Genomic DNA, 20767 nt, shown 5'->3' on the forward strand with positions numbered 1-20767 from the left:
CCACCCTCACTGCAGACAATGAAGGGCGGTGGAAAAGGACTCGCAACAATGACTTCAGCTATTACACTTTAACTACATACAGACGTTAGGGACTCACTCTTGCTTTATAAATTTTAAACGCGTTGATGCCAGGCTGAAGTCAGCCCGCCCCGACTTAGGGCACTTGAGCCCTTCTCTCGTCTCCTGCTTGTCCTGAGATCCTTAAGACCTTTATGGAAGCTCTGCCACTGGCAGCACCGACCCACTGCAGAGAGGGCATTTCTGGCAATCGAAACAAAATCCCCTCCAGCTCCAATGTGCTCTACATTTAATGGAGATGCTGTCCAGCTGTTATTGCCAGGTGCTGTTCGGATAGTAAAACACTCTCAAATCGAGAGCTGCAGATGATGCTGTAATGAATGATGGAGAAATAATAAATAACAAGACCTTGTAATGTTATTTATGGGAATGCATCCTGCAGCCGCCTCTCCCACCGAAGGATGCTAATTTTCAGTTTTATTGCTGACTCACAGACATCTGCACTTCGCTAGCATTAAAGCGACAGCACACACGGGCAGGAGGAAAGAACTGCAGGCTGATGGTCGGCAGGTACCAGGAAATGCTCACGATGCATTGGAACCCCCCAGAGTAGCGCATGCAATGTGGAAGGAGGAGACCTGTGTTCATATGTTCCAGCAGAACCAGAAGAAGAAGAGTTGGTTTTTGTATGCTGACTTTCTCTACCACTTAAGGAGGAATCAAACTGCCTTACAAGCACCTTCCCTTCCTCTTCCCACAACAGACACCCTGTGAGGTAGGTGGGGCAGAGAGAGCTCTAAGAGAGCTGTGACTAGCCCAAGGTCATCCAGCTGGCTTTGTGTGGAGGAGTGGGGAAACCAACCCCAGTTCATCAGATTAGAGTCCGCTGCTCATGTGGAGGAGTGGGGAATCAAAACCGGTTCTCCAGATTGGAGTCCACCACTCCAAACCACCCTACACCATGCTGGAGAAGACTCAAGCACACATTTATTTAGTGATGTAAAACTCCTATGGTCCACACTTCTCTCAAAGTTACCCAAAGTAAGTCAAAAATTTGCTGGCAGTGGAAAGCGCCATCAAGGTACAGCTGATTTATGGCAACACCATAAGGTTTTCCAGGCAAGGGACATTCAGAAGTGATTTGCCATTGCCTGCCTGCCTTTGAGTAGCGACCCTGGAATTTCTTGGTGGTCTCCCACCCAAATAACTGAGGCCTACCCTGCTTAGCATCTGAGATCTGATGAGATTGGGCTAGCCTGGGCCATCCAGGTCAGGGCCAAGAATTCACTATTATAACACAAAATACCCTCACACAATAAGGAACCGGGACAAGGAAGAGGGGACTCTTTGCCACTCTGACTAACTATCCTCAAATGCCCTCCTGGTCCAGCCCAGTAGCAAAAATCATAGACCAAGGTCATCTAGTCCAACCCCCTGCACAATTCAGGAAATTAACAACCGCCTCCCCCCCCAACCCCAGCGACCCCTACTCCATGCACAGAAGATGGCCAAAATAAATAAAAAATCCTCTAGGATCCCTCACCAATCTGACCTGGAGGAAAATTGCTAATTTTAAAATTAAATTTAAAAATAAAAGTTAGGTATTCTGGAAAGAAATATTCAACATATTAGGAGAAATATTAGGGACAAATTTGCCTTACTACGTAAGGAGAGAGTGGACTGGGAGAAGCTTTTCTCCCTCTCTCATAATAGTAGAACACGGGATCATCTGTGGAGCTGGAGGGTGAGAGATTCAAAACAGATAAAAGGAAGTATTTCTTCATGCAATCAAAACCTCCCATCGATGGTGAAGAGGGACCTGGCAACCCTATGGGCAGGGCTGGCATCAGCGTACCCTGAGGTGGGGCAGCTGCCAGGGCCCAGGGCTTCTGCTTCTGACTTCCTGCTCAGGCCATAGAGTCCAATTGCCAAAGTGGCCATTCTCTCCAGGGGAACTGATCTCTATCAGCTGGAGATCAGTTGTAATAGCAGGAAATCTCCTGCTAGTACCTGGAGGTTGGCAACCCTACATGTGGAGGAGTGGGGAATCAAACCAGGTTCTCTGCCGCTCTTAACCACTACACCACACTGGCTCTTTAGGATCTGGGAGAGCCAGGTTCGAATCACCGCTTTGCCGTGGAAGCTTGCTGGGTGACCTGAGGCCAGTCACACACTCTCAGCCTAACCTACCTCACAGAGTTGTGAGGTTAAAAAAATGGAAGAGAGGAGAATAATGTGAATGACTTTTTTTCCCCCACCAGGGAGAAAGGCAGGGTATAAATAAAATAATATTTTTAAAAGATGGCAACTAAAATTCTGGATTTTTTTTTTAATCCTCAGAATCATAGCAGACCAAGTTATTGGACAAAGGTCATCCATTCTTTTCTCTAGAATTAATGCAACTTTGTATTAGATGGGAAACCTTCTTATCGATTTTGTAGCCATCTGTTCACGCTCATTTTTTTATAGCCACCAACTAAGACTGCTGCTTGGACCATTCATCTTTCACACTAGAAAAAATATATATATTTGTATCCATATATATGAATGACATCTTGGGTGAAATGTGAATCAGGACCAAAGAATCCCGCCTCAATTCTTCCATTCTTCCAATGGTTTTAATAAAAGTAACAAAGTGATACATTTCCCAGTGTCGGCTTCCACCTGTGGTAGGGATTGTAAAGCTTGTAAAACCAGCATCTCGACATACTGGAGAGACGACCACACAAAAGAAAGAATTCCGAGGGACGGCTTAAGCCCTATTCATAATTTGTTGCATTGTCGGGGTGTGTATGAGATATGGAAGACCACCGACCGTTTTGAAACCCCTGCCACGGCATGGCACAAAGGGACAAATTGAAAGCTCAATTGTAATCCTAACCCCTTCAGCCGCCGGGGCTTTTGTTATTATTAATAAGATGTTTAAAGTTATCAGACTGAAACTGCGGGCAAAATATAAATATCAATGGAGTGGCAAAATACTTTAGCAGTTCAATGCAAGGCGGGCTTTCGAGGGCATTCAAAGCATCCAGCATTTTCAGGGTTTTTTTTTTTTTTTTTGAAAATTGGTCTGTGTGTCTCTTGCATTTTTTATCCCTCCTTTAACAAAGCTTACCGGATCCCACGTTCGTTTTATCCTTACAAGAACCCTGTAAGGTACGTTAGGCAGAAATTGATAGGATCAAAGTCACTCTATGAGCTTCCTTGCGGCAGATGAACCTCGGTTTCTTCAGTCTAGGGCTGCCAGCTCCGGGTTGGGAAATACCTGGAGACTTTTGAGGCAGAGCCTGAGGAGGGCGGGGTTTGGGGAGGGGAGGGACTTCAGTTCCATATCCCATTGCCAGAGCAGCCATTTTCTCCAGGGGAACTGATCTCTGTCACAGGAGATCTCCAGCCAACACCTGGAGGTTGGCAACCCTACTTCAGTCCTTGGCCTTTTATGCAGGGACATTTCCGCGCAGTCACCCCTGCTGACTGCTTTGGGGCTTCCTTTTCATTTTGCATGCCTTTCCTGTCCATCAGAGGTCGCCTCGCTCTCCCCGTGTGTTTTGCCTGCATTTTCCAGATTCTGGCTAAAACAACAGCATCTGGAAAACACAGGTAAAATGCTCAGGGAGAGCAAGGTGACCTCTGACAGTCGGGAAAGGCATGCATAATCAAAAGGGAACCCTGAAGCAGTCGGCCGGGGTTACCGCGGGGAAATGTCCCTGCATAGAAGGCCCTTGTCACTAACCTCTGTATCAGACTGGTTTTACCAAGATAGACCAGGAGTCTCCAACCTTCTTGAGTTTGTGGGCATCTTTGGAAATCCAACATATGGTGGTGGGCACGTCCACAAAATGGCCACAACAAAAAGCAGAGCATGCTCCTTTGATCCTGGAGAGAATAGCGATGCATCATGACTAGTATTCATTTTGACTAGTAGCCATGGATAGCCCTCTCCTCCACGAACATGTCTACTGCTCTCTTAGAGCCTTCCAAGTTGGCAGCCATCACCACATCCTGGGGCAGGGAGTTCCACTATTTACCTATATGTTGATACTTCCTTTTATCTGTTTTGAATCTCTCACCCTCCAGCTTCAGCAGATGATCCTGCATCCTAGTATTATGAGAAAGGGAGAAAAGCTTCTCCCAGTCCACTTTCCTTTCCCTTTGCAGAGGGAAGGAACCTCCAATGAAGTAATGCACCCAGAACAGACCAAAACAAACATGTGCTTCTTCACAAAATGCATAATTAACCTACCTCCACTCAGAAAAGGAGAAAATCATATTCTTGCTGTCTGCCTCCAATGACTATATTTCTCATAGAACATCATTGTTTGCTCTGGCAGCAAGGAACATAAGAGCTAAGATAGTTAGCTCTAGAGCAGAATCCCACAAATGATGTTGTTTTTGGTGCTTCGTATCCATGTTAACCCTACTAGATTTTATTTTCTTGTACATGTCTTTTTTAAATATTGTATTACTTTGTGGATGATGTTTTGTGAAGGCCTATGGCCACATACAAATAAATTTCTCACTCCATAATTAACCTGTGGAACTCATTGCTATAAGACGTAGTGATGGCCGCTTGCGTACACATCCTTAAAAAGGGGATTTGGACACACGTGGAGCAGCCTTTATGGAACCTCCATGCATAGAGGCAGTGTACTTCAGACTACCAATTGTTGGGGGGGGATGGGCTTTGGCCTCTGTACCCCTGCTTGTGGATCTTCTGGGACATTAGTTGGTTACTGTGGGAAACAGAGACCAGATGGGCCAGTGGTCTACTCCAGCCATGTTCTTCTGGGGATCTTAAACGTATGTTCCTGGAAGTTGTACTATGCCAGAAAAGAAACTTTTGGGGCTATTGGGTGGGTTACCTTTGGCCCAATAATCATTTACGTTCTCTTTTATTCAAATGTTCACATCAGGAGGAAATAACAAAGGGGGAAAAATACTGTAATTAACCAGAATGCCTGCACTTGCTCAAAGCTTGGAAGCAAATAATTCCCAGTGTATGTTTATAATTATATAATGCATTTCAGATGGCGGTACATCAACAGTTCGACTTGCATCCAGAACTGGGAATGTTTCTTGCCTAATGTGCTCTTTTATGGTTCCCTCCCCCCCACACACACACGTTTGCACTTTTAAATTTTTAATTAAATTGCCTTTTCTTTCCTATTGATTAGAAAATCTTTGCAGAGGGAAGGAACCTGCAGCCGTTTATACAACTTTTATGCATTAATGGCTTGCTAAAAATGTACAGACGTTTTAACGACTTTTCACACTCGCTCGGCCTTTTATTTGGGAGGCACATAAAGGCTCGGATGCTAAATGCCTGTAAAGTATTAGAGTGAAATTAAAGATGCTCGGTGAATTCAGAGTAGAATGTGCCCAACACCGGTGCGCAACGGCCCTTCGTTTCAAGGAGACACCCCTCGCCAAGACCAGGGCCTATCGTTCAGTCTGGAGCAATCGGAGGCCTCCTGCTGCAGGCCAACATTTGGTAGAACAGGTAAGCAGTCAGAGAGACCACACTTTGACAGATAAATTCTCACATGGGCCACCTTCTCAAATGAGCAGTGTAACCCATATAGAATCTTCCCTTCCCTTCTGCAAACCAGAAAAATTCAATGGGCTGTTTTCCTACCAGCATAGTTAGGGTTGCCAGGTCCCTCTTTGCCACCAGAGGGAGGTTTTGGGGCCTATGGAGGGCAGGGTTTGAGGAGGAGAGGGACTTCAATGCCATAGAGTCCAATTGCCGAAGCGGCCATTTTCTCCAGGTGAACTGATCTCTATCGGCTGGAGATCAGTTGTAATAGCGGGAGATCTCCAGCTACTCCCTGGAGGTTGGCAATGCTAAGTATACCCCATCCCTCCTCTCCTCAAACCCTGCCCTCCTCAGGCTCCACCCCCCCAACTCTCCAGGTATTTCCCGATCCAAAGCTGGCAACCCTATGCTCATCCGTTGTCCACTGTAACAAGGGAGGGAGTGCCTTTTAAATTGTCATCCTTGACAGCACGTCTCAAAAATCCTGCTTTTGTTGCTGCTTCTTAATTGTGCAACCAGTGAGTCTTCATTTTCACGCCATCTTCCGCTTCCTCGTGTCAACCGCGCCCCGTCAAATGAAATACTTCCATCTTACTTGTTGTGCCTGTCTGGAATTTGGGTGCCCTCTCTGCCTCTCCGTTCCCGATGCGTTCACCTATTGATAGAGCTGCTCCGATCTGTCAATTGCAGTTAATGAGCATCTCCCAAATCTGTGCTTACTGCTGCAACTCTCCTTTCTCTGGGTCCTCTCTCAGCATCGATTATATTCTAACAATCGTCTTGCTGATCTTCCCACTCAGCCTCTCTCTGAACCGCACTCCATGCAGATTCAAGGGGCCGCTTCTGGCTTCCTTTTCTCGGTGTGGACTTTCCAGGAGAACTCTTCTGGGATGCTTACATGGGCCGCATTTCCTCTGTAGAGTCCCATGACCCCCGAGATCATTTTAATTTGATTCCAGGAAACTTCAGTGAATTAAATGGTTGGCAAGATTGCAGCACCAATTCCTGCGTAAAGCTACTGGGTCATGCTGTTGCCCTCCTCCTCGTTCCAACGGGGTTGCCAACATCAGGTGGTGGGTGGAGATCTCCCACTATTACAACTGATCTCCAGGTGATAGACATCTGTTCCCCTGAGAAAATGGCCACATTGGCAATTGGACTCTAAGGCATTGCAGCCCCTCCCCTCTCCAAACCCCACCCTCCTCAGGCTCCACCCCCCAAATCTCCAGGTATTTCCTAACCTGGAGCTGGCAACTCTACGTTCCAAGGACCTATTCTGTGGCTGGGTAGTCAGTCCCTGTGTTAGCTGCACTGCTTTGCAATTCCTTGAAGGGTTTCAAGATGGAAAATTTTTGCCCTGTTTTTACACAGGAGAAAATGGCCACTTTGGCAATTGAACTCTATGGCATTAAAGTCCCTCCCCGCCCCAAATCCTGCCTCCTCAGGCTTCAACCCAAAAATCTCCAGGTATTTCCCAACCCGAAGCTGGCAACCCTAGGTATAATGCCATAGAGTCCACTTTCCAAAGCAGCCACTTTTTCCAGGTGGCAGATCTCTGTCTAATGGAGACTAGTTGTAACCTCAGCAGATTTCCAGCCACCACCTGGGCGTTGGCAACCCTAGATGAGCATGAATCCAAGACAGGAACAAATAGCTTGTACAGGATTCTGGTGGTGGGAAGTGCCGTCAAGTCACAGCCAAGCCAATATGAGGCTCCCCATATGGTTTGCAAAGGAAGAGAGACAAACACATGTGGTTTGCTATTGTCTGGCTCTTTGTGGTGACCCTGGACTTCCTTGGTGGCCTCCCATCCAAGAACTAACTCGGGCCAACTTTGCTTAGTTCCTGAGATATGATGAGATCAGGCTAGCCTGATTATTTAAATTATTTATGTCGGAATGGTGCACAAAGAAGAGAAGAAGACCTTGTAGGGGGGGAGCAAACTGGCAGTTTGATAGGAAGAGTTGCCAACCTCCAGGTACTAGCTGGAGATCTTCTGCTATTACAACTGATCTCCAACTCATAGAAATCAGTTCACCTGGAGAAAGTGGCTGCTTTGGCCATTGGACTCTATGTCATTGAAGTCCCTCCCCTCCCCAAACCCCACCTTCCTCAGGCTTCGCCCTAAAAACCTCCCGGGACCTGGCAACCCTATAGATAGGATCGAGAGGTCAAGACCATCTCTCCTTTTAAGTGTCATTTCCTTGTCTGTCCCCAGATCACTATTCTTTGGCAATTTATGCATGGCTGTTTCCTCACGATCACCCTGCCTGCTTCTTCGGGGCTTTGCTTTGCTTTGATTATGCATGCATTTTCTGACCTTCAGAGGTCGCCTCGCTCTCCCCACGTGTTTCTCCCGTGGCAAAATGCGTGGAAACGCATTCTCCAACATGTGTAGACATGGCATCTGCGTCATTGGCATCCCTATGGGAAGAGAGGAATTCTCACCCTGATGGGAACTTGTTTTGCTTCTTGGTTCTGTTTTGGTTTTGTTCCTGGCACCTTTGTCTCTCCAAGTTGGGATTAATTTCCAAGCGGTTCGAGGGAAGATTTGTGGTCAACGTTTTATTGTTGGTTAGTTTTGGCAAGAGACGGGATGTGATGTCACATATTGTTTCGATCAGTTGCATTGTGTCGCGTTCCGTTGCTACTAGCAGACCAGACATTCATTCATTTTGCAACCTCTGCTGCTTTATTCTCCGATGTAAAATAAATATGTTTTCAATGGCTGGTTCCATGAAGTACGACATGCAAAGAGTTGCATCTAATTTAAGAGATTTCAGCTCTAGCTATAGATTGGACCTTGAGACGTCATAAGAATGCCTGTAAACTCTTCATCTCGTGCTATAAACATGCCTCCAAATATACATAATCATAAAGTTTGCCGTTATTTAGATGATTAATTACCCCGATGTACCTTATTGCTTCGGTGTTGATTTAAATATAATGCTTAACTATTGAAAATCCATTTGCTGCCTATAATGGCTGCACGTCCAGCACATAAAACGCCATAAGTTACAGAGGCATCCTTCTGGCCTCAACACAGTTCTCCCCTTCTCTTGTGCTTAAATTGTCATCAAGGGTATGAACAAATACAAATGTTTTATATCATATACAAATATAAGGAGGAGCCATGGCTCAGTGGTAGAGCATCTGCTTGGCATGCAGAAGGTTGCATGTTCAATCCCTGATATCATCATTTAGAAGGACCAAGCAGACCCTTTCTTCCATTGCCGCCTCCAAGGGTAATCTGAAAGATCTAAATGTATCCCATTCTTCCCGTCAGTATTTAATTCTTCAAAAAACACCATGTGAGTCTGTCAAATTGTGCATTCCTTGCTCCTTCCCAGCCGTAGCTAATAAAACGCTGCGTATTTCGGGAACAAAAAATGACAGGGAGAGGGAAACAAAAAGGGACTTCCACCTCCAATGGAAGTAGGGTTGCCAGGTCCCTCTTCTCCACCAGTGGGAGGTTTTTGGGGCAGAGCCTGAGGAGGGCAGAGTTTTGTGAGGGGAGGGAGTTCAATGCCATAGAGTCCAATGGCCAAAGCGGCCATTTTCTCCAGGGGAACTCCCAAAGCGGCCATTTTCTCCAGATCTCTATTGGCTAGAGATCAGTTGTAATAGCAGGAGATCTCCAGCTAGTACCTGGAGGTTGGCAGCCCTAGATGGAAGCTTCCCCTTTGCCACCCCACCTCGTCCCCCTCTTCGCCCTGGGATTGCTCAGGTTGGGTGCCTCGCTGGAGGAGCACGAAGCCAGACGCGAGAGCCTTTTAATTCCAGCGTAATCTCCAGTGGACCAAATTACCAGCAACATGTCCTCATTAATTCCTGTAAGGGATGCTGGAGCTTTGACCCCCCATTGTTCTCCTTATCGGGAAGTGGCTGAGTCATCGTATTAATAAGGCATCGCTCACGTAAGTGGTCATTCACTCTGCCTGGGCTAAAGATAGGTCCAGCCTTTTGAAGTAGAGGCAGGCCAGTGAAGAACTCTGATGATTCCCATTATGAATGCACGTCCAGTTTGGAAAGGGGGGGGGAGGGAGAATTATAAAGAAAGCCTCCGCCTCTTCAAGTAATTCTCACACTGGTTAAAAAAAATGTATGCGTGTCTCGGGGGATGGAAAGGGAAGCTTCTTTGCCAAGGAATAATTTATGCTGTGGGGGAGAGAAGCCCCTACCTCAAATGTATAAAATTGAAGGAAGGTTTTGGATGAGCTATCCCTTCTGTTTCTCAGGAGCTGGGTATGTTTAGCCTGGAGAGGAGAAGACTGAGAGGGGATATGATAACCATCTTCAAGTACTTGAAGGGCTGTCATGTAGAGGATGGTGCCAAGTTGTTTTCTTGTGCCCTAGAAGGTCGGACCAAAACCAACGGGTTGAAATTAAATCCAAAGAGTTTCCGTCTACACATTAGGAAGAATTTTCTAACAGTTAGAGTGGAACAGGCTTCCTCGGGAGGTGGTGAGCTCTCTTTCCCTGGAGGTTTTTAAGCAGAGGCTAGATGGCCATCTGTCAGCAATGCTGATTCTATGACCTTAGGCATCTTGGTAATCTTTTGGGCATGGTGTAGGGGTCACTGGGGTGTGTGGGGGGAGGTAGTTGTGAATTTCCTTTTGTATGCCAACTTTATCACTTAAGGAAGAATCAAACTGAGTTACAATCACCTTCCCTTCCCCACAATGGACACCTTGTGAGGTAGGTGAGGCTGAGAGAGTTTGGAGAGAACTGTGATTAGCCCAGGGTCACCCAGCAGGCTTCATGCATAGGAGCAGCGAAATCAACCTTGTTCACCAGATTAGATTTCGCCACTCATATGGAGGAGCGGAGAATCAAACTTGGTTCTCCAGATTAGAGTCTGCTGCTCTCTTAACCACTACACCATGCTAGTTCTAGTTTCTTTGTTCCAGAATTTCTCTCTGCACTGCAATAAAGCACACAGGGTGATGCCAGCATTATTTACTGCTACAACAAATTGGGGGGGGGGGGTGCAGGGTCTGGATCTGTTCTCCCATTTTACTGGTCTTGGGTTCATCACATCACCCCCCCCCCCACATGTCTTCTCACTCTTCCAGCAGCTGCCAGTAATCCATTCTTTAAAACCCATTCATTAATAACTAACTGATGGTTCAATGTTTGCCTAGGCTGAAAATCCCACTTTTGGGAAACACACCTATGCAAACACACTCAAAGAGCTGATCACAGGCTGAGGTCCAAACCATGGAGTCCATCTGAAGGAGACGGGAATGGGGATCTGGTGGAACAACATACAAGAAAACAGATGAGGAGACAAGAAAGCTGTAAGCCTGAGAGGGAAGACCTTGGGTAGCCAAGCAGAAAGACCAGAAGATAGGCAGGCTCACCAGTATGACAGGACAAGTCACACATTTCAAATTCCACATGAAATGAAAAGTGGAGCAAAGAGCGCAAGTGAAGTTTGGGAGTCTGAACCAAGGCCAGAAATTAAAAGGGAAGGGCTGGTGGATTGCCACTCCATCAGCATCATTCCTGAAATAAGTGGATCAGATGAAAATCTTTGTTTTGGTCCACCTTGCAATGAGCCTCTTGGAGCTGTAGGGCAGAAGAAGATGCGGCAGGTTCTAGCAAAGAGAAAAAGGAGGAGGAGGAGGAGAAGGAGGAGGAGGAGAAGAAGAAGAAGAAGAAGAGGAGTTGGTTTTATTATGCCGACTTTCTCTACCACTTAAGGAATAAACAAATCGGCTTACAATCAGCTTCCCTTCCCTCCCCACAACAGACATCCCGTGAGGTGGGTGGGGCTGAGAGAGCTCTAAGAGAGCTGTGACTTGCCCAAGGTCACCCAGCTGGCTTCGTGTGTAGGAATGGGGAAACAAATCCAGTTCACCAGATTAGTCTCTGCAGCTCATCTGGAGGAGTGGGGAATCAAACCCGGTTCTCCATATTGGAGTCCCCCACTCCAAACCACTGAGGTCTCTCACCTCCCCAAACTCTGACCTTCCTAGCCTCCCCCCCAAAAAAAATCTCCAGGAATTTCCTAACTTGGAGTTGGCAAACCTGGTGATTAGAATGTTGTAAACATTCTTGGTCTACAGCCAGGCCGGGTCATATTGAAGCCATAAGGTACTGGTAATGGACAAATCCAAAAGTCCATTGGATTAAGCAGTACTGTGTTTCCCACAATGGCCACAATGCCTTCAAGGCACCCACAAACAGAGCACTATAGGCATATACTCTTTTAGAAATATTTAAATTATTGGCCCGTCAGTGCATCCTGTGACAGTGAGTTCCACAAGCTAAATATGTGTTATGTGAAGAAGCCCTTCCTTTTGTCCATTTTGGATTCACTGCCCATCAACTTTGTTGGAATTATGGGAGGGAGACCAACATTCTCTTTATCTACTTCCCACTAGGGTTGCCAACTGCCAGGTAGTAGCAGGAGATCTCCTGCTAATTCAACTGATCTCCAGCCTATAGAGATCAGATCACCTGGAGAAAAATGGCAGTTTTGGCAATTGAACTCTATGGCATTGAAGTACCTCCCCTCCCCAAACCCCGCCCTCCTCAGGCTCCACCCCAAAAATCTCCCACCGGTGGCGAAGAGGGGCCTGGCAACCTTACTTCCCATGCATAATTTTAACCAATGAAGCTGCCTTCTGAATACATGTATACTACTGAATCCCATCCTTGGTCCATCAAAGTCAGTATTGTCTACTCTGACTGGCAGTTGCTCTTCAAGGTCGCAAGTATAGGTCTTCCACATCACCTACTTTTGGATTAACTAGAGATGGTGTGGATTGAACCTAGGACCCTCTGCAGGCCAAGCCGATGCTGTACCACTGAGCCATAGCCCCTCCCCTCCTTACTTTCATATCATGTTCCTCACCTTTATTTCTAAACCGTTGGGAATAGTTATGCTAGAACCTGAGAGGATTGAAATTAAATCAAAAGTTTTTCCGTCTAGACATTAGGAAGAATTTTCTAACAGTTAGAGCAGTTCCTCCGTGGAACAGGCTTCCATCGAGAGGTGGTAAGCTCTCCTTCCCTGGAGGTTTTTAAGAAGAGGTTAGACGGCCATCTGTCAGCAATGCTGATTCTATGACCTTAAGAAGATGAGAAGGAGGGCATCTTGGCCATCTTCTGGGCATGGAGTAGGGGTCACTGGGGATGTGTGGGGGGAGGTAGTTGTGAATTTCCTGCATTGTGCAGGGGGTTGGACTAGATGACCCTGGTGGTCTCTTCCAACTTTATGATCCTATGATTCTAGGACAATAATGTCCCATCTTCTTCCAGCCTGCAGCCCAAAGAAGCTATTTGCAAGGCACTGGGCCTCCCATTTACCCATCTGGGGAGGGCATTACCAGCCCCCAGCCACGATTTCCCACCCCAGAGGAACTGAGGAGCAGGAGAAACAAATGGCATCCACATAACAATGCTCTAAGAATTTATCCTGGTCTCTATAGCAAAGACCATAGAGAATAGGGGAGGCAGGCCAGAGTGTCACTTGGAAGTGACAGCACATCCTCCCCAAACTTCACCCTCCACCAGGCACTGCTCCACAAATCTCTGCCTCTCAGAGGCCGCGCTGGGAACCCTAACCGGCACACTGAACACTCTTCATTCAAGTTATAGTCGACACATCTTTACCATGAACAGACACCTGAAAGGTATGTGCTGACTTTAAACAAAAGGCAAATGATCTGGCAGCCAAGTTTGGGAATGTCTGTTTCCTCTAAACATTTAATGTTCACCCTCCAGTAACTCCGAGGAATGGCAAATAATCCATGTAACACCCTTCCCCCCATTTACATTTAAAAAAGGCAAGGTGGAAAATGGATATGAAACCGAAGATGAACTTGGGATCGAATGCACGCTGTGTACCTCGAAAACAGCACTGGATGGTGGCAAAAAAGAGAGACGAAACTAGCTGCTTAGTGGATTAAACCGGACTTTTTTGTTTGTGTGCACTGAAGTATGAGGCAGCTGTTCCGGGAAAGGCATGAAGGACGGTACTATGAATCCGAAGCACTATTTGTTCGAAGGCAAGCATACGGATGGGACAGGCCCTGAATCCTTGGAACACACTTTTACCTAGGACACCCAGATGCTTTGGAGTCCCTCTTGGTGTGCAGTTTGCATGCATGCATGAATGTGGTTAGGGTGTTTTAATGTTTGGGGCTCTACACCAGTACTGATTTTATATGTTCCCAAAAGCAAATGACATGCTGAAAATATGGGGAAGCTTTAACGTGATTCGATATTGAAGGCGGATTAGTATCCTTGGGCATTTTGAGCCAGGTCTGGCTTTGTTGCAGGAACATCACATTCTCACTTGGGAAGGGATAACTAGAAGAAGAGTTGTTTTTTATACCCCAATTTTCTGTACCTTTAAGGAGGGGAGGGACCTCAATGAGAAAGGGTCCCAAGAATTTTGCCCCCCCCCCGCCCCCAGTCCTCTTCTTTTGAGGTCATGGAGAGCAACCCTTAGTATGATACTGTAGGGCTCTTCATTGAAGACAGTTTCAGGTGGGTAGCTGTTAGGGTTGCCAGGTCCCCCCTGGCCTCTGGTGGGGGGTGGGATTGCAAGATCCAGGTTGGGAGACTCCTGGAGATTTGGGGAAGGAGCCTGGGGAGGACAGGGACCTCAGTGGGGTACAATGCCATAGAGTCCACCCTCCAAAGCATCCATTTCCTCGAGGGAACTGATCTCTGTAGTCTGGAGATGAGCTGCAATTCCGGGGGATGCCAAGGTCCCACCTGGAGGCTGGCATCCCTAGTAGCTGTGTTGGTAGGGTGGCCAACTCTGGACTGGGAAATTCCTGGAGACTTGGAGGATGGTGCCTGGGTAGGGGAGGGAACTTAGTGTTGTATAATACTATATATGCCCCCCCTCGAAACCAGCCATTTTCTCCAGGCAAACTGGTCGCTATCGTCTGAAGATCATTTGTAATTCCAGGAGATCTCCGGCTACCATGTTGAGGCTGGCAACCTTACATGTTGGTCTTCGGTAGAAGAGCAAGATTTGTATCCGGTAGCACCTTAGAGACCAAGAAGATTTCCAGGGTATAAGCTTTCAAAAGTCAAAAGCTGTATCTTGAAAGCTTATACCCTGGCAAACTAGTGGGTCTTTTAGGTGCTTCTGAACTCGAATCAGAGCCCTTCTTATGTTCTTGGAAGAACTTGGGGCCCAATCCGCAGGAAGCCTAGCAGTGCAAGTAGAGTTGCCAGGTCCCTCTCTGTCACCAGTGGGATGTTTGGGGGCGGAGCCTGAGGAGGGAGGGGTTTGGAGAGGGGAGGGACTTCAGTGCCATAGAGTCCAATGGCCAAAGCGACCATTTTCTCCAGGCAAACTGATCTCTGTCAGCTGGAGATCAGTTGTAACAGCAGGAGATCTCCAGCTGGTACCTGGAGGTTGGCAACCCTATCTTAGACTTTTCAACTCCCTTCTCAGCCAGCCTTGCTATTAGTCAGGATCAGGGATGGTGTTTCAGGGTGCTGCTTTTGTAAGGTAAAGGGCCCCTGTGCAAGCACCGGGTCATTCCTGACCCATGGGGTGACGTCACATCCTGACGTTTACTAGGCAAACTTTGTTTACGGGGTGGTTTGCCAGTGCCTTCCCCAGTCATCTTCCCTTTACCCCCAGCAAGCTGGGTCCTCATTTGACCGACCTCGGAAGGATGGAAGGCTGAGTCGACCTTGAGCTGGCTACCTGAAACTGACTTCCATTGGGATAATACTCAGGTTGTGAGCAGAGCTTGGACTGCAGTATTGCAGCTTACCACTCTGCACTACTTTGGGGTCTACCATTAAAGGCAGCAAATCGTCAACTGCTTAATTTTTATACGGGGGATCACCCAAATGTTGCCGTCTGACTCTGGCTCCCATGCATGTCCGCGGCACTCACATCTGCACCTTTAATCTTCTCCTCTTTGCTGTAGACCGGCCTGCACTCTATTTGCTGAACTGGCTCTCTCCGACAGGTCCCAACCTTTGGTTTTTGCAATCATCTCATTGGTGGCCAGTATCTTACCCCTTAAGTGTATTTTCCGCGTCGGCCCAGCGAACACAAAGACTGATGTAATCCACCAGGAGAACACACAGTCCGGGTTTCATTCATGTTTTGGGAGCATTGTCAGAGCCGGGCACAAAGGAATAATCTGATTGCGCCTCCAATAGCAAGAACAGATCGTGAGTGAAGGATGCCTTCTCTTTAAACCCCCGGCTTTGCAAAGCCTATTGAACTCGCCAGCAAGAGTCACCTCTGATGCATACACTCATGACACAATGCGGGTGCAACCATGTGCCATTCAAGGGCTAATTTAGTATCAAGCGGCCAATATGGCTGGCTGGCAGATTACAAAAATCGCAAGTCCACCCAACCTAGGAGAGAATACATAAATAAATGATTAAGCCTCCCAGCGATCCGGGGCAAGACATTGGAAACGAAGAGAGGGGATGAATCCAAATCCTAGTTTTTGATTTTTCTTTCCTCTGTCCAGCGTTTTAAAAGAGAGGGGGGGAATGTCCTTTTTGATGATGGAAGAGTGCCAAATTTCATTTCATTCAATTCATTCATTTATACCCTGCTTTTCTCCCCAGTCAGGACCCGAAGCGGCTGACATCATTCTCCTCTCCTCCATTTTATCCTTACAACAACCTTGTGAGGTAGGTTAGGCCAAGAGTGTATGAAGAAGAAGAAGAGTTGGTTTTTATATGGCAACTTTCTCTACCAATTAAAGAAGAATCAAACTGGCTTACACTCTCCTTCCCTTCCTCTCCCCACACCAGACATCCTGTGAGGTAGGTGGGGCTGAGAGAGTTTGGAGAGAACTGTAACTAGCCTAAGGCCACCCCGTTGGCTTCACATGGAGGAGTGGGGAAACCAACCCGTTCACCAGATTAGTGTCTGCTGCTCATGTGTAGGAGTGAGGAATCGAACCCAGTCTACAGATCAGACTCCACCGCTCCAAACCACCGCTCTTAACCACTACACCACGCTGGCCCAAGGTCACCCAACCAGTTTCAGTGGCCGAGCAGAGATTTGAACGTGGGTCTCCCAGATTCTAGTCTGACACTCTAAGCACTACATGACACCAGCAGTGCCCAACGGGCAAAAGGACGTGAGATTATATCACCCGGAAGGCCGAGGCAATTTAGCCAAAAATGTCTTCAACGTGTATTGGGACTCTGCAAAATAAAATGTGAACAGGTGTTTTTGTGGGTGTGGGGGGGGGGGAGATAGGAAGCCATGTGGAAAATCACACTAGGGGCATATTTGCTGCAGAAGTGCTTCTAGCCAGGCTGGAAAACAACTTTTATATGCTTGACCTCTGGATGAAAATCGTCTGTTTCTCCTTCTAACCACCCCTTTTGTACCCAAGCCCTCTACTATAAAATGAAGGGGGAAAAACCCAGCGCCCAGTGAACGCTGGAGGTCTGCTCCTCGCATTCATCCGGCCATTTGCACTTTTCGCAGGCCTAATCGAGCTCCTGTTGCTATCAGCGGGGGACTCTGGCTTGGCTACTTTACGGTTTCAAAGTAAAAAAGGGGGCGTGCTCCCCCCTTCTCCAGCCCTGTCCCCCCTTTTCGTGCCCCCGCTCCCAAGATTTCCAGAGACCTCAGCTCGAGGTGGAGGGGGGGGGGGTTGAAAAAAAGAAGAAGCTTGTTTTATTTAAGCACACCGAAGGGGCTGCTCTCTGGATGTGTGTTTATATTTTCCCTGCATAAATTCAGGGGCCGGTTTGGGAGGGGAGGCGAAGGGACTTCATTTATATGTTAATATCAGCCCTGCACCCGGACTCAACTGACAGAACTATTTCATGGGAAGCGGGCAAATTTTTGTCCGGCTGGGCTCTCCTTCAGAGTCTCAATGGATGCAATAATCTTGATTCGAAAAACAATGGGTTTCCCCCAGGGGGTCCTTCTGGTTCAAACCCCCCCCTTACTCTTGGGTTACAGTTTGCTAATGCGATGAATCAAGAAAGCCTTTTTTGAGCTCGGAAAAATAGATATACATTTATGCGCCTGAAAAGGAGCGGAATTTAGGCAAAGGAAGGGAATTCTTGGGGGCTTCGGACGTACCTCCCTAGCTTTATCGTATTCATTTACTTAGAAAGACCAACATTCCTTGAAAACTGATGGCGTTGAAAGGATAGGAGAGGGGAAAAAATCTGTCGAGTTCTGATGTGTGGGAATTTGTAGGAGAGCGAGAGATAATTATGACTTGTTTTGTACTTGGAGAGCTCCAGCAAACTTTCCACAACATCTTACTCAAACTTCTAACAGAGCAGTTCCTCACTGGAACAGGCTTCTTCGGGAGGCGGTAAGCTCTCCTTCCCTAGAGGTTTTTAAGAAGAGGTTAGATGGCCATCTGTCAGCAATGCTGATTCTATCACCTTAGGCAGATCATGAGAGGGAGGGCATCTTGGCCATCTTCTGGGCATGGAGTATGGGTCACTGGGGGTGGGAGGGAGGTAGTTGTGAATTTCCTGCATTGTGCAGGGGGTTGGGCTAGATGACCCCGGTGGTCCCTTCCAACTCTATGATCCTATGATTCTTCTCTGACATGACGAGCTGCCATTTTATTAGCTCCGTCCATTGCTGATTAATTTCCAAAGGTTTAATTGCGGGCTTGCTTTCCCAAGGCAACGCAAAGTCACTTGCAAAGCTGAAATGGGTTTATTTTCCATTTTCCTGATGTTCTGTTTGCAACTATACGTTTGGAGGTTTACCCATCTATATTCATTGCTTTCAAGGCAACAGTTTGATCTTTGCGTAGCCTATCAACATTTTCCTTTTTAAACAAAACAATTCTGTTAATTGAGATATACAAGATTTAGAAAACTGGTTGCCTATTCATCGGGAAAGCCATCACTGTATTTTTCGTGAATTGAATGGGAAAGTATCGTGTGCTGAAATCTCACCCGTGAAATCGATAGGACTCCGAAGTTTTTCACTCGGGGCGGATGGTGCCTTACTTTTTAATGATTTGTTCAAACGAAATCAACAAGTTTCATTAAATGGAACTGAAAATCTTGAAAAGGAGAGAGGAACAAATGATATTAATCTTTGCATACACACACATATACACACAAAAATAGTTAAAGAGCACAAGAAGAGCCCTGGTGAATCAGCAGGGTTGCCATCCTGGTGGTTGGGCCTACTCAGAAGTAATTCCTCGGGTTCATGGGAATTGTAGTTCTTCCTCCCAGCCTTTTCAAATTCAGAGACCAAAAAAGAAAAAAAAAGAAAAACCCAATTCCCATCAACCCCAGCAGAAAAATCATACTACAGAGTACAGGGAAGAGACATTTACAAGAAAACTCAAGGCACAAGTCCAGTAGCATGTAGGGTTGCCAACTGCCAGGTAGTAGCAGGAGATCACCTGCTAAGTCAACTGATCTCCAGCCGATAGAGATCAGATCACCTGGAGAAAAATGGCCGCTTTGGCAATTGAACTCTATGGCATTGAAGTCCCTCCCCTCCCCAAACCCCGCCCTCCTCAGGCTCCGCCCCAAAAATCTCCCGCTGGTGGCGAAGAGGGACCTGGCAACCCTAATAGCACATTAAAGAGTAACAAGATGTCCAGGGTATAACGTTTAGGGAGTAAAAGTTCCCTTCTTCAGATATAGGGTTCCCAACTTCCAGGTGGTAGCTGGAGCTCTCCCACTATTACAACTGATCTCCAGGTGACAGAGATCAGTTCACGTGGAGAAAATAGCCATTTTGGCAATTGGACGCTATGACATTGAAGTCCCTCCCCTCCCCAAACCCCGCCTTCCTCAGGCTCCACTCCAAAACCTGCTGGTGGCAAAGAGGGACCTGGCAACCTTATCCGTTGGGTCCTTTTCTTTAGGGCTGCCAGGTCCCTCTTCGCCACTGGTGGGAGGATTTGGGGTGGAGCCTGAGGAGGGCGGGGTTTGGGGAGGGGAGGGACTTCAATGCCAGAGAGTCCAATTGCCAAAGTGGCCATTTTCTCCAGGTGAACTGATCTCTATCGGCTGGAGATCAGTCGTAATAGCAGGAGATCTCCAGCTAGTACCTGGAGGTTGGCAACCCTACACCACTGCCGGGTTTGAGTGGTAAAGTGTCCCGTCGTGATGCAGCACTTCCAAGGGTAAACCCGGCAGTGACGCCAGCACATTGTGCATGTCTGCGCGCATGCACATCGCCACCACTCCAAGCAGCCTGCTGGATTGGCAGGCAATCGGCCGCCGGTTCCAGCAGCTTGGCAACTCTACTCCAGGTGCACCAATGCAAACACACTTGGAAGCTATGCTCACTTTGAACTGTGAACAAGCTAAGAGTTTGGACAGCACGGGGTGCATGACTCAGGCAAAAATGCAGCATTGCAGAGGAGGTACACTCAGGTCTGATCTTGCTCTTTGCGAAGATCACAGGGATACCCATATTGGGGTTCAGGTTCGTCTGCCTGGTGCAGTTTTGAGGCCAATTACAGCACACACAGTTTATTCGTGGCCACGAACAGACTGACACAATGGAGTCATCTTCAAAGCTTGCATAAGGAGACAATAGGTGTGCATCATGTTTTTATACCTTGATTAATTTGCCATTTCCATGTAACAAATTGATCAGGGGACTAGAGCAACGGCCCTATGAGGAGCGGTTAAAACACTTAGGGCTGTTTAGCTTGGAAAGAAGGTGGTAAAGGGGGGAGACATGATAGAGGTCTATAAAATCATGCATGGTTTGGAGAGAGTGGACAGGGAGAAGCTTTCCTCTCTCATATTACTAGAACGCGGGGTCATCTGCTGAAGCTGGAGGGTCAAAACAGATAAAAGGAAGTATTTCTTCATACAACGCATAGTTAAATTGTGGAAGTCCCTGTTCCAGGATCTGGTGATGGCTGCCAGCTTGGAGGGCTTTAAGAGGGGACATGTTCATGGACGAAAAGACTATCCATGGCTACTAGTCAGAATGGATACTAGTCATGATGCATGCCTATTTCTCCAGGATCAGAAGAGCATGCATGCCTACTATATTAGGTGCTGTGGAACACAGGCAGGACAATGCCGCTGCAGTCGTCTTGTTTCGGGGCTTCCTAGAGGCACCTGGTTGGCCACTGTGTGAAAAGACTGCTGGACTTGATTGGCCTTCGTCTGATCCAGCAGGGCCTTTCATATGTTCTTATGTTACATCTCATTTCCAGCACACCTCTTAATCCATAGTTGGTCATCAGTTCCGTTTCTTTACCTGGTCTCCAATACCTGTGTATT

This window comes from Euleptes europaea, chromosome 17, assembly GCF_029931775.1.
Source record: "Euleptes europaea isolate rEulEur1 chromosome 17, rEulEur1.hap1, whole genome shotgun sequence".
Taxonomy (NCBI): domain Eukaryota; kingdom Metazoa; phylum Chordata; class Lepidosauria; order Squamata; family Sphaerodactylidae; genus Euleptes; species Euleptes europaea.